Below are 14,670 nucleotides of genomic sequence, written 5' to 3' on the forward strand. Positions count from 1 at the left end.
AAAAATGACTCACAAAATCCACAAATATTCAAAAACTATTACACAAAATCCAAAAACATCAGAAAAACCATCGAAAATCACCCAAAAACATGACAACACCTTGTACATATTCATCCGATCAGATACAAAACAAACATTGACAAAATACTCACACAAATGACCACTTATCACTCGACCAACACAATCAACATCAACAATCCAAACTGTCTTAAACAAGGATGCATCCTTCCTTACCAAAACAAAGACAAAAGTGACGTTTTCTTTGACAAGAAAATTATGTTAAGCTATCAAATGCTTGGTTGATTCGTGAGTAATTCATTTGTTTATCTGTATCGGGATCTTTCAGCATTGTTTTGTATCGTTTGCGCATTATTTCCGATGAAGTAATGGGGCATGTACTAATGGTGTCTACGTGGGAAGTTCACCAAGCTACATGATCTTATGCAAAACGCAATCATAGATCATTACGGCTTGCTGACTACAGCGTATACCTCGACCATATGGGCATGAACCATTACCAAGGATCCTTATTCTTTATTCTTTATGTATATACTGTTTGTTTGCAGGTACAATGCTTTTTCTTTGGTTCCTCCTACCTCATCCAAACTGGATAAAGGTTTTATCTCTTATTACGGTATGCACTTGTCTCAGGATCTGATCAACCTAAGATCAAGGAGGACGATCCAAGTCATGCACGAAAGGAGATAATCCTTGTCTGTTCCGCAAGCAATACTCTGGTCAACTTGATCCATTATATCAAGTTGCTTGTATTAACTTGCTATATCAAAATCCATGTAAGAAATACTCTGGTCATCTTGAATCTTTATGTCAAGTTGCTTGTATTTTCTTACAACATTTTAAAGCTCAATGATGAAAAATAAAGCACCATGGATCGTCATTCCATCTCATCTGTATATATTGCATTTCGTTGCATTCCATCCATCCATACATTCATAATAGCTGCATATCATGCATACGTAGTCATAATAATGCATACTCTATTTTACTCATCTTCTTCCATAGGACTCGGTCCTAGTCCTCCATATCTTCTATCTAACATCGAATCCCCCCTCACCCTCCCTATCTTAATCATCAACATCATCCTAATCCCTTCATCACTTCCCATCCTCACTCATCCACAAAATTAAGCTAGTTACTCTGTCTACATAGATACATCGACTCCCACACACCTAGACTATCAACAGATACTCTGATCAAGTATCTTCGGGTCTCAACAGGTAATCGATTATGGTAATCCTAGACTACATCAGGCATTTATCATAATGACCTAGTCTCAACGGGGCTACCATGATTCCCCACAACCATCCATCACACACACATTATCAATTGATCAAACCAATCAAACACAATCCAACGGACAATTACATCAATTGTCTACGTCTCAACGAGTATTTTGCTTCATATACCTTGACTTCATCGGGCAATTACATCAATTGTCTAAGTCACATCAGGTCACTTTGATTCACTTACTCAGACTTTATCATGTCCAAGCGACCAACTGACATCAACTGTCACGCTTTGACTTGACCGGGGCAATTAAACCGATTGCACCAGATTGTCCAAACAATTTTGATCAATTGTATAGCATCAATCCAAACCCCACACTACATCTGCTATGTATCTCTTGCATGACCTCAGGGTATTCGTTGGCTTGTTGTTTCTTCATATTCACTCCATTTTCTCCCATTCTTTCATCATTAGTTCTAATTTCTTCTATTCTACCTCCCCTTCGCTTTTCATTCTTTTTCGAGAGATCGCCCGATTTTTCAAAAAAAATTGGCCCATCCCTCGAGGGGGCATACCACCCATTAAATTTACATTTTATGGGGCATTTCTTCACACCTATTTTTCTTTCTTTGAAACGACGCGATAAACCGCACCGTCTCAAACAGGGGCAAATGTAGTCACATAAATTTGTCCACTTAATTAAATGAATACTTAGTATTTATTTGATTATTTAACCATCAATTAATAATTAATTAAATTAATATTTAATTAATTCATCTTAACCCTCTTCTCCTATTAATTAAATAAATTATTCAATTTATTTGATTTAATTCACTTAACCAAATTCAGACCATTAATTAAATAAATAAATCATATTTATTTAATTAAATATTCTCTCACATTTAAATAAATTAATATTTATTTAAATCCCCCCAAAATCCCACCTCTCACATTTAAATAAATAAATCATTTATTTAAATCACCTTTATCCTCCACCCACTTGCATTTTCCTACAAAAGCAAGTTGCACAATTATTTTAAATAAATAATTTATTTAAAACACCTTTATCCTCCACCCACTTGTATTTTCCTACAAAAGCAAGTTGCACAACTATTTTAAATAAATTATTTATTTAAAATCCTATTTATCCTCACCCACTTGAAACCTTTAATGGTTTCCCTTAAGTATTCAAACTTGATGGCTTTAAAGTCTTCAAACTTGATGGCTTCCTTCTATAGTCTTCTTAAGACTTTAATGGTTTTCCTTAAAGTCTTCAAGCCTTTAATGGTTCCCCTCAAAGTCTTCAAGCATTTTAATGCTTTATCTTCCTTTTTCTCATTTAAATAAATTAATATTTATTTGAATATTTATCCAAATACAACTTGCACACATTTATTGAAATAAATGAATTTTTATTTTAATAAAATCCTATTTTCCCTCACCCACCAAATCCACTTGCAAAATCTAATCCCCTTCTAGATTCTTCTAACCCCTTCCTAATTAACTTAATCCATCCCCTAATTATTGTCACATTCCTAAGCAAAATGGAGTCACTTCTCAAAGCCTAAAAGTCTTTGATAACCATTAAAGGCTTTCAACCTTCAACCACTAAATGTCTCAAAGTCTTGGATAACCTTTGAAAGCTTCCAACCTTCAACCACTAAATGGCTCAAAGTCTTTGATAACCATTGAAGGCTTTCAACCTTCAACCACTTAATCCCCAAAGTCTCCAATAACCATTAATGGTTACCTCAAACCCTCCCACATGGTTAAAACATTTGTTTTGACTCAACCTCTACCCAACCCAAAGGTCTCATCAAGCCTTTAATGCTTTGACCATGATTATCTCTTAAACATTTGCACAAAGGTTTATCCTTGGATTAACTCTTAATCCAGTGGGTAATCTTAATTTAGACTTGACCCTTACCTTCTAGATAACCATGAGGTCTTCTCAGGCCTTTAATGCCTCCAACCTCTTCTCTCAACCCAATCCTATGTTGACACTTGTCACCATTTTATTGGTGCCAATTGTGCACATGGATCCCCAACTTTCAAACTTGGCCCTTGATTAAACCATTCAATCTTAACCCTTCATTTCCCCATTTCTTCTATAAATAGAACCCTTCTCCTCAAGCAAAGAAGAAGCATTTTAGAGTATTGTTGTTATACTGGCATTAGCATAGAGCTTTTTCATAGTATCACTATCTACTCTAGCATAGTATTTAGCTTTTCATTTCATATTTGAAGCTTAGTATTAAATCTCAATCCTCCATAAGCATCCATAGTGCAAAAAGCTGCTGAGAGCTACACTCATTTGGGACTTGGAGAGGAGAGGAACAAGGGAGGAGCAACTATGAGCATCTTGATTAGCTATTTCATTTTATGTTTATATGCTTTCTATTTCATGCTTAATATCTCTCTTGATATGCCTGTTTAGGATAATCTTTTGTTGCTAACACTAACGTTTGTTTCTTGTGCTCTTGTGTGTGTGGCCATCAAACAGATTTTCTAATCCTTTTTGCAGAGCATCATTTGGTGAACCCGACGTGAATCAAAGAGCAATCATTTTGAAGACTACTAACTTTTGAATGTTTTAATTGACACACAGGTCATTCTCTTGCATTTTTCTTCTCAATTTAGCACCTTCGCAAATTGATACTTTAATGCTATTGTCTATAATGTTGCTCTTTCATGTTAAATAGCATTTCTGTTTTCACACAGAGTAGAGCTATTGTAACAAAGAGTTGTAAGAAAATTCCTTGTAACCGAAAACCAAAAATTTTAGGCTTGTAGAAGCCCACCAAAACATGCAGATTTTTCTAACTAATTATCTTTTGTGCAGGTTTTAACTAACCCCTACAATAGCATTATTTTTAGCAATTTTAGCTTAGGAAATAAATTTGTTCATATTGCTAACTTTGTCTTTCAAGTTAGGATAAAATAAATTCATTTTCCTTTTGGGTTAAAATCAACTACACTTTCATTTGGAGTTTTAAAAAGAACCATATCTTTCGTTTGGAGCTCTAAAAAAGAATCACACTTGTTCAAAGTTAAAAAGAATCACAAAAACAAACACGCAAATTTTTTTTGTTGCAAAGTTAGGAACAAATTCTTTTGGTGCTTAAAATCAACAAGGCAAATTTTATTTCTTGCATCAAGATAAAACTTACAATCCACACTTCCATTTTTGGTGCAAATAAAATTCACAATCAACTTGTCTCATTTTCAAAGCAATTTTACTTCATGCAAACGTGTTTTTCATTAAGTTGACCAGGATTTTCAAATTCTAGTTTACTCAAACAATTGCCTTTGAAAATTAAAAAGAACACCATGATTGTTGGAGCAACATCTCCAAATAGTTAGATCACATTGCAATGATAGATTAAAAAGAACAAGTGTTTTTCGTGCTTGGCACACTTGTGCAAAGAGTTGGTTGAGTGGTCCTACTTCTAACACACACTATCCTCTCCCTTGGCTTTCGTGGTCCTAGGTGCAAGAGAAAAGTGTTAGTAACACTCACATTTTATCTTTTTAAGAGAGGCCTGCCAAGGGATCGATACTCTTGGGAACGACCTCGAGCGGTAAATCCTTCGAGCCGCTATAGAAATCAGGTGAGAGCGAAAGCTGTAGCCTTGGGTATAGCTGTTCCTACAGTGTAACTGGCCGAAAGGACAAATGGGCCCCACCACCAGTTACAAGGCTCTTAAGTGAGTCACTGCAGAATGAACTTATGTCCAAAGCCATCGAACATGACTAAACACCTTTAAGTAGTAGCCCACCTGTTCTATTGATTGAGGATATTTGAGGTATAATTTAGTGCAAGAGCATAGATGGTTTTGCTCCCAAGATACTCACCATACATATTTCCTTGAGTAGAAACATAGCTTTTTGAAAAGTCACTTGTGGCTTGATAAAAGTGGTGACTCCCCCATCATAGGGATCATCTATTTGTTATGCTCGTGCAAGACTTAGTATATCACATCCTTACCTGCCATGGCGGGATTCATAAGGTATGTAGTACCAAAGTCGAAGAAATATCAAGATGTGGGCTAAATTTATCACAACTGGCCATTTGACCTTAGGGATAAAAGTGTTTGAAGTGTGTTCGTTTTACAGACCTAGTGCGAATTGAGCCGACTTTAGGCTTTGGAAATACACCTTAAAATAAATCTAAAGGAAGGGTCAAAAACAAGTCCAAGGATTGGGTTGATCTAGACCCATACTCATTTGTGCCTTTGAGGCTACAATCTTGTGTTTGTGTGCTTGCTTTGTTTTCTTGTCAAAGAAAAATCAGAAAATCAATCCCAAAAACAAAGTATTCATCCAACATCTGTCAACACAACCAAAAATACCAAAAACAAAGTGCAAACAAACAAAGAGTCAAAAATTTATGACCATTCTTCACATCTTGCGAAAGAAGAAGTGTCATCAGAATATCACCTTGAAAAGGAGACCACTAAGCTCAAAGGCTTTGATCAAAAGGAGGAAATTCTTCTATCTCAATAGACAAATTTTTGTCTCACATAGAGTCTTTCTACATCGCATGCGTCTATACCTTCAAGAAAAAAAAAAACAAACGAGTTTGATTCAGAATCATTGAACCGCAGAGCTTTTATGCAATATAGGGCTCTGAGTTATCACAAAAATCAAGGAGGAAAGATTAATCCCAACTTCTTCCCAAAACGTCTGTATCACCTACAACACAGCTCGAGAAGTGCCACCAACGCCTGAAAGGGAAGAAGTAGAGTTTGTTCCATTTGTAACACAAAGTTTTTATTAAAGTTGAAAACAAAACATCCATCATCTCATTCATACATCATTTTTCCATCATCAATTCATCCCAAAACTCTCAAAACATTAAGAGGTTCTTGTCCCAAGATTCCTTTTTTAGATATTGCTTGAAATCAAACACATCACATCACTTTTAGATTGTTTCTACATCTAGGATAAGCTCATCCTAAGAGACACATCTACGCAGGTTAAAACTAGTTCATGAGTGAATCCTCTCATTGCTAGGTAGTCAAAATCTGTAACACATCTCAGATTTCTCTACACCTTATCACATCCAAACTCATCAAAACAAACAAGCAATTCAAAGAAAGAATTCTGGTTACATTTACCTTTAGAGTGCTAGAGATCTACAATCCACTAATCATCCATCTTTCATCGAACAACTCATCATCATCTTCAATCAACTTCAAAACAAACTTGCAAACAAAATGGCTCAAACCCGATCACGATCAAGGCAACGAGAAATAGAAATGGAGGAAGAAGAGGACAACCTCAATGAATTTCAAGAAGCACTTGGAGGAAATGTGAATGATGAAAACCCAAGTACTCCCACTCCTTCAACAATCGAAAGGGTTCAGCATAACCCTCATTTTAACAGATTATTTGATGAAATACTAAGGAGCAATGCGAATGCTCACTTCTTAAGACTTGCTCAAGAAGGAGCCAAACTCCCCTCAGACTTTGATCTTGCCCAATTAAGACAAGCATCAGAAAGACAAAGTCACCATGAGGAGGAAAGGCGTAGAGATCCCATCAGATATAACATTCCTCGAGGTAACCCACCACCTCCTCCTCCAAATGAAATAGAGATGTTGCGGCAACAAGTCGAGAATCTCGCCCAACAACTTCATAGTGGTGTTAAAACCAATCAATTCTCACTTAACGACATCTGTCCCTATCCTTTTGATAGGAATCTTTATATGCCACCCTTTCCACGCGGGTTCGAAACACCCAAATTTGAAAAATATAGAGGAAAGGGGGATCCCCGTGATCATGTCCGAGAATTTCATTCCGCTTGTCTTGAAGTGGCTTATGAGGACACATACCTAATGCGCCTTTTTCCCCAAAGCTTGGGAGGAACCACCACATCATGGTTTTCCCGACTACCAGGTGGCATTAGAACATTTGAGGAACTCATCCAGAAGTTCCTATCTCATTACTCTCATAACATTGAATGCGACATCACCATGGCTGATCTATGCAACACCAAACAAAAACCAGGGGAATTATTCTCAGTATTCCTGCAACGATGGCGCCAAATGTCTAGCAGACGTTCTCTTCAGTTACCTGAACGAGAACTAGTGGAAATTTTCATTTCCAACTTAAACGAAGAAATGGAATTTCACCTGGATGTCAAAGATACAGACTCCTTTAACGATATGATCACCAAGGGTATAAAATGTGAAAGGGCACTCATCAAGAAAGGGCTCATCAAAATCTTTAATGAACCAAAAGATGGTCCTCGCCCACGCTTCAATAGTGACAAACCAAACTTCTGGAACAAGAATAAAAATATCGTCAACGATGGGGTTGTGGATGCTCGGACTGTCCAAAATGCACAACCTGTGGTTCGGTTTGCAGGACAAAATCCTCCACCTCAAAATAACACAAATGTTCCTCTTAATCAAGGTCGCATCACATCTCATGATGAACCAAGACCTCGTCCACAAAAACAAAAACGCACATACACTCCCTTAGGGGAACCCATTGAAACAGTGATGCGACAACTCATTTCTCAGAATTTGATCACTTTACCTAAGTTATCAAATTATGAGCCTCAAGTCAAACCGGCATGGTGGAGAGATACTGAACATTGTGAGTTCCATCAAGGAAGAGGACATAAGACAAGTAATTGTCATCGATTGAAAGATCTCATTCAGGATCTTATTGACCGAGGAGAAATTGAAATTGAAGGACATGACCCAAAAACAACCAATAATGATCATCAGATGTTCAAGAATCCACTTCCATCACAAGATCAAAGGGGTCCTTCCACTTCCAGACGAGGTCCTGATACCATTGATTATACGCAGGCTGCGTATAATTACACTGTCAATCACCTGTATGATGCCAGTGAACAAATTGCAACTATCACCTTCAAAAATCCCACCTCAAATTGCAATGTTGTTACGCGTCGCGGCAAAGTTACCATCAAGGCAGCTCCACAAGGCACCACCTCCGTCCCAAAGCAATATAACCTTGTGGAACAATTAGACAAAACCCCTGCGCTCATATCCATTTTAGAACTATTACGCTTATCACCATCTCATAAAACAATCTTGGATCAAGCACTCCAAGAGGCGTCAGTCCCTGCAAACCTGAATACGGACCAGTTTCAAGCCATGGTTGGAAATCTAAAGTCATCACCTTGTCTCACTTTTTCTGAAAGTGACAACTCTTCTTTCCAACAACCTCATAATGCTTCGCTACACATTGAAGGCTTTTTCAACCAACACAGGATCAAGCGAGTCTTGATTGATAATGGAGCAGGCCTAAACATTTGTACACTACAGTTGGTCACAGCATTGGGATATGCAATAGAATCAGTGGATCCTCGCAAGAAGATCACCATCAAGGCCTATGATGATGCAGAGCGTTCATCCAAAGGAGCTGTGGTACTACCAATCCGAGTGGGCCCTGTGGTAAAGCATATCATTTGTCAGGTTCTGGACCTTCCTCTGCCATATAATCTATTATTAGGGAGACCTTGGATACATGCCATGCAAGCTGTTCCATCTACCTACCATCAATGTATCAAGTTCCCACATAACGGGGTCGAGATCACAATCCTGGGCGATGCAAATCCCTTTGCATTTTGCCATAATATCAACCATCAACCAGAGATTACCGTTCCTAATAATAGAGAAGCCATTTCCTCCACATCATATATAAACCCCGCCTCTCTTGCTAGTTCAAACACCCCTATGCCCAAGCAAGAAAAGCTAAAGATGAAAGTAGCAGAGGAAGGTCCTGGAGAATATAACTTGAGTCAGCTCTTTTGTGTGGGACAAATGCCCACTTCTCCTAGAACACATGGTAAACCACAGCAGTTGCTCCAGCAACGACTAATCACGCCAGCATGTGCCTTAACGCCTTTCATCCTTGGAAAGAGTCAAGAGGAAGAAACACAAGATGAGGACCTAGCGGACTGGATCTATAAAGATCCCATCACCACTGACAAACCGCAAGTTACACTTCCTACGGAACAATATGGCAAAGGCCTCCTCATTATGCAAAGAATGGGATATGATGGTCAGAGTGCTTTGGGATACTGCAAACAAGGACGACACGAACCTCTACTACCAGAATTCAAGCCCAAAGGTAATACAGGCCTTGGCTTTGAAAAAGAGATCCTTCCTAAACTCAGATTCAAAGGAAAACCCAGCAAACCATTTTGCCCACCTACTGCAAAGAGGATACCTTTCATAATCAAAGCACCATCAAGCACTATCCCCACTGCCCCCTCAAGGCTCACAACTCCACCATCACCAATGTCACTCATCCCATCAAACGAACCAGTAATCCTATCAGCAACACCATTTGTAGCAGCAACTATATTGGAACCCGCAGCAACATCTATGGCACCAGTAATTCCAGCAGAAGCCACTGAGTCACCATTACCGATACTTCCAGTGACAAATCCATTAAACCCCATCACAATTCCTGCAACACCGATCACTACAAGGATACATAAACCAATCACACCTGCCGTGTTTAACTCCAAAGACATCCCAGTATGGTATAGCAATCGGATGCTGGAGAGTGATTCAGAGACCGACTCACATGAGTGGGAATTCGATTCAGTGCAACTTAACACTTCAGATGAGGAAGACACATCACCACCTCCACCCCGCAAAGACATCCCTGTTTACGGAGAAGCACAGATAAAGACCACTTGGGTACCTGAGCTGGAAACATCTTCCACAGACCCTACGTCTCATCCTACGCCTGATTCTGACAGGGAGAGTACCATCAACGACCTTCACCACACTGTCTTAACCCTCACTGATACATCTCCCGCACTTAACTTAATCGATGAAGTAATGCCCATTATCCACCCTGAACTCATTGAATGGAACCAACCAAATCCCCCATGTCTTGACCTCTTCCAGAACGATGAGGCTATCATTGACTTTTTGGAATTAAGGGATAATCTACCAAGCGGGGATCACAAAGTTGGATTCGCCATTGAACTTAATAGCGCAGCATACTTCAGGGCGGATGCCAAATCCTTCAGCTGCAAAAATATAACAATAAAACATGGATCTTCCAGTGAAAACCACACTGTGGCACTATTTGATCCAACAAAAGTAAAAAGAAAGAGCGTATCCAACGGTGAAAACCTCTCTGAGGCACTTGAGGATGAAGGGTTTGACATTCTCCCTGCTAGTACACAACAGGAACGATCGACGATTCTCATTGAGGAGACTAAAGAATACAATGTGGGGACTCCTGAAAACCCTCATATCATACATCTGGCATCTCTTCTCACTCCAGAGGAACAGCCTCAATTTATAGAGTTCTTCCAACAGCGTCAGATCAACTTTGCACGGTCATATGCAGACATGCCTGGGCTTGATCCTGATTTAGTCATGCATCATCTCACAGTAGCAAAAGGAGCCAAACCTGTCAAGCAGAAGCTTCGTAAGATGCATCCTCAGATTGCCGTGCTAGTCAAAATAGAACTCAAAAAACTCCTGGATGTTGGTTTCATTAGACCAATTGATTATGCAGAATGGATCTCCAACATTGTACCAGTTGGCAAACCAAAAGGGGGCATCCGCATTTGTACAGACTTCAGAGATCTGAATAAGGCATGTCCTAAGGATGACTTCCCTCTACCAAATATTGACATCATAGTAGATTTGACAGCAGGACATGCCATGCTTTCACTCATGGATGGCTTTTCAGGATATAATCAAATAAAGATCGCACCAGAGGACCAAAATAAGACAGCCTTCACATGTCCATGGGGCACATATTGCTGGAATGTAATGCCTTTTGGTCTAAAGAATGCAGGAGCGACCTATCAAAGAGCAATGACCACCATCTTCCATGACATGATGCATACTATGATGGAAGATTATGTGGATGATTTACTAGCAAAATCACTTACTAGAGAAGGACATCTTCACATCTTAGATAAAATCTTTGATAGACTGGAACAGTACCATGTTCAACTCAACCCAAAGAAATGTGTCTTCGGAGTGACCTCCGGGAAGCTTCTAGGATACATTGTCTCAAGCAAAGGTATTGAGGTCGATCCAGCAAAGGTTAAGGCAATAATGGACATGCCACCTCCAAAGAATATCAGTCAGCTAAGAACACTACAAGGACGGCTTCAATCTATCCGCAGATTCATTGCACAATTGGCTGATAAGTGTCACCCATTCACACACCTGCTACACAAGAACATCCGCTTTCAGTGGGATGACAGATGCCAGCAAGCATTTCAGGCGCTTAAAGACTATCTCATGAATCCACCATTGCTGATGCCACCAGATCCAAGTAGACCATTATTGCTCTATATCTCAGCAACAAGTACAGCATTGGGTGTACTACTGGCACAACATAATGCAGAAGGAAAAGAGTGTGCTATTTACTACATCTCTCGCACACTTGTGGGCTATGAACTCAATTACACACCTATTGAGCGAGCTTGCCTAGCAGTAATCTTGGCAGCCACTAAACTGAGGCACTATCTGTTAACACACAAGGTGCAACTCATTGCAAAGATTGATCCGCTCAAGTATTTACTTAACAAAGCAGCATTGACAGGTCGCTTAGCTAAATGGGTAATGATTCTAAGTGAATTCGACATCGAGTATGTGGACCGTAAAGCTATCAAAGGTCAGGTCATTGCAGATCAATTGGCCGATGCACCACTCATAGGCGATCATCCTCTCATTTCAAATTTTCCAGATGAAGAGATATTCATGATCACAGAAGCACAACCATGGAAACTATATTTTGATGGTTCATACACTAGGCACGGCTCGGGGGCAGGCATTCTGTTTATCACACCTCAAGGTGATAGCATCCCGAAGTCTTACAGGCTCACATTTCCATGCACAAACAACATAGCAGAGTATGAGGCCTTGATCACAGGACTCAGGTTAGCCGTACAATGGAAATTACAAGAACTACAAGTATATGGCGACTCACAACTGGTCATTCGACAAGCAACTAATGAATATCAGACCAAAGATGATAAACTCATGCCATACAAGCAAATGGTGGACAGTCTAAAGACATCATTTACTACTATCACTTTTGAGCAGATACCAAGAGATCAGAATCGAGCTGCTGACGCCATGGCTACCATCGCATCTCTACTAGATCTTCCACAGAATTCAACACGCTACGAGTTCTTGGTAGAACAACTTTGGATTCCCACTTATGATATCCCCGAATCTGAAATGATATGTTGCCTTGTTGGTTCTGAATCCCCATGGTACGGTGAGTTCTACACCTATCTCCGCGATCACACCCTTCCTCCCAACCAATCAAATAACCAACGTAAAACCTTCATTCGCCAAACTGCTCGATATACCATTATTGCCGAAACCCTATACCGATGCAGTCTTGATGGTACTCTCCTTCGATGTCTAGAACAAGGTGAGATAACAAAGGCTTTGGAAGAGGTACATGAAGGAATTTGCGGGACTCACTCAAGTGGTCCATCACTAGCCAAGAAGATCATGCGAGCTGGATACTATTGGCCATCTATGGAAAAGGATTCCTACTACTTTGTTAGGAAGTGCAAAAAATGTCAAGTTCATGGCGACCTAATACATGCACCAGCTCAAGAACTGCAACCAATCACAACACCATGGCCTTTTTGTCAATGGGGTCTTGATCTTGTGGGTAAAATCCATCCATCTTCATCCAATGGCCATAAATTCATTATTACTGCCACTGAATATTTCACCAAGTGGATCGAAGCTGTTCCACTTACCCAAGTCACCGGCAAGCAGATCGCCTCATTCATCCTCAATTACATCATCTGCCGGTATGGTGTACCCATGTCCATTGTCACAGATAACGGTCTTCCTTTCAAAAATCAGGATGTTCGTGAGCTTTGTGAGAAATTTCATATCCAACACCGCTTTTCCACTCCCTATTACCCACAAGGCAATGGTCAGGCCGAAGCATCCAATAAAAACATATTGAGGATCCTAAAGAAGACAGTCAATGATGCCGGTCGTGATTGGCATGTTCAATTGAATCCAGCGCTATGGGCATATCGAACTAGCATTCGAACCCCTACAGGTGCAACTCCTTATTCATTGGTCTATGGTGCAGAAGCTATCTTGCCTATTGAGGTCGAGATACCATCATTAAGGGTTTCCTTGCACAATCTCATTGATGATGACGCATACAGAGTCTCACGCCTTCAGGACTTGGAGCTACTTGATGAGAAGCGACAAGCTGCATACAACCATCTCAAAGCCTATCAGCAGCGCATGAGTAGAAGCTACAATCACCGAGTTAGATCTCGTACATTTGAGGTAGGTGATCTTGTTCTTCGAGAAAATCCTCGCAACCAACCAAACAGAGAACATCAAGGCAAGTTTGAATCAAACTGGTTGGGCCCATATGTTGTCACTGCTGTATTCGGGTCCGGGGCATATCAGTTGGCCACATCAGATGGAGAACCACTCGCAGACCCAATCAATAGCATGCACCTCAAACGGTTTTATACCTAAGGTGTACAGAGCATCAGGCTCCCCTACATATCAGAAAAATACCAAAAACATTCAGAAAATTCCTGAAGAAAATACAAAAACATTCAAAAAAAGTAAAGAAAAATCATGCATCCAAACGGTGAACAACCACTCCGGTGGCACCTTGGGTAAGAACGATGGTGAAAACCTGGCAAACAGGCGCCACTCGTAAAGGCTATGGCTCCATTATCTTTCAGACTTGTGGCGATCACATCTACTTCATACATACATCCATCCATCCATCAACCATGGCTTGTTATTCCTCTGCAATTATGATAGTACTTCATGCGTCTAGCATCCCGCTTTTTCATAAATCATGTCCAACTTGGGGGCAATGCCCTTACAATCTAGATGATGGAAGTGGATTCTACATTACTGGTGATTCATTGGCAAAAACATTCAAAAATGTCTCGCAAAATACAAAAACATTCAAAAATGTCTCGCAAAATACAAAAACATTCAAAAATGTCTCGCAAAATATCAAAAACATTCAAAAATGACTCACAAAATCCACAAATATTCAAAAACTATTACACAAAATCCAAAAACATCAGAAAAACCATCGAAAATCACCCAAAAACATGACAACACCTTGTACATATTCATCCGATCAGATACAAAACAAACATTGACAAAATACTCACACAAATGACCACTTATCACTCGACCAACACAATCAACATCAACAATCCAAACTGTCTTAAACAAGGATGCATCCTTCCTTACCAAAACAAAGACAAAAGTGACGTTTTCTTTGACAAGAAAATTATGTTAAGCTATCAAATGCTTGGTTGATTCGTGAGTAATTCATTTGTTTATCTGTATCGGGATCTTTCAGCATTGTTTTGTATCGTTTGCGCATTATTTCCGATGAAGTAATGGGGCATGTACTAATGGTGTCTAC

The sequence above is a fragment of the Cryptomeria japonica genome, chromosome 3 (assembly GCF_030272615.1).
Source record: "Cryptomeria japonica chromosome 3, Sugi_1.0, whole genome shotgun sequence".
Classification (NCBI taxonomy): domain Eukaryota; kingdom Viridiplantae; phylum Streptophyta; class Pinopsida; order Cupressales; family Cupressaceae; genus Cryptomeria; species Cryptomeria japonica.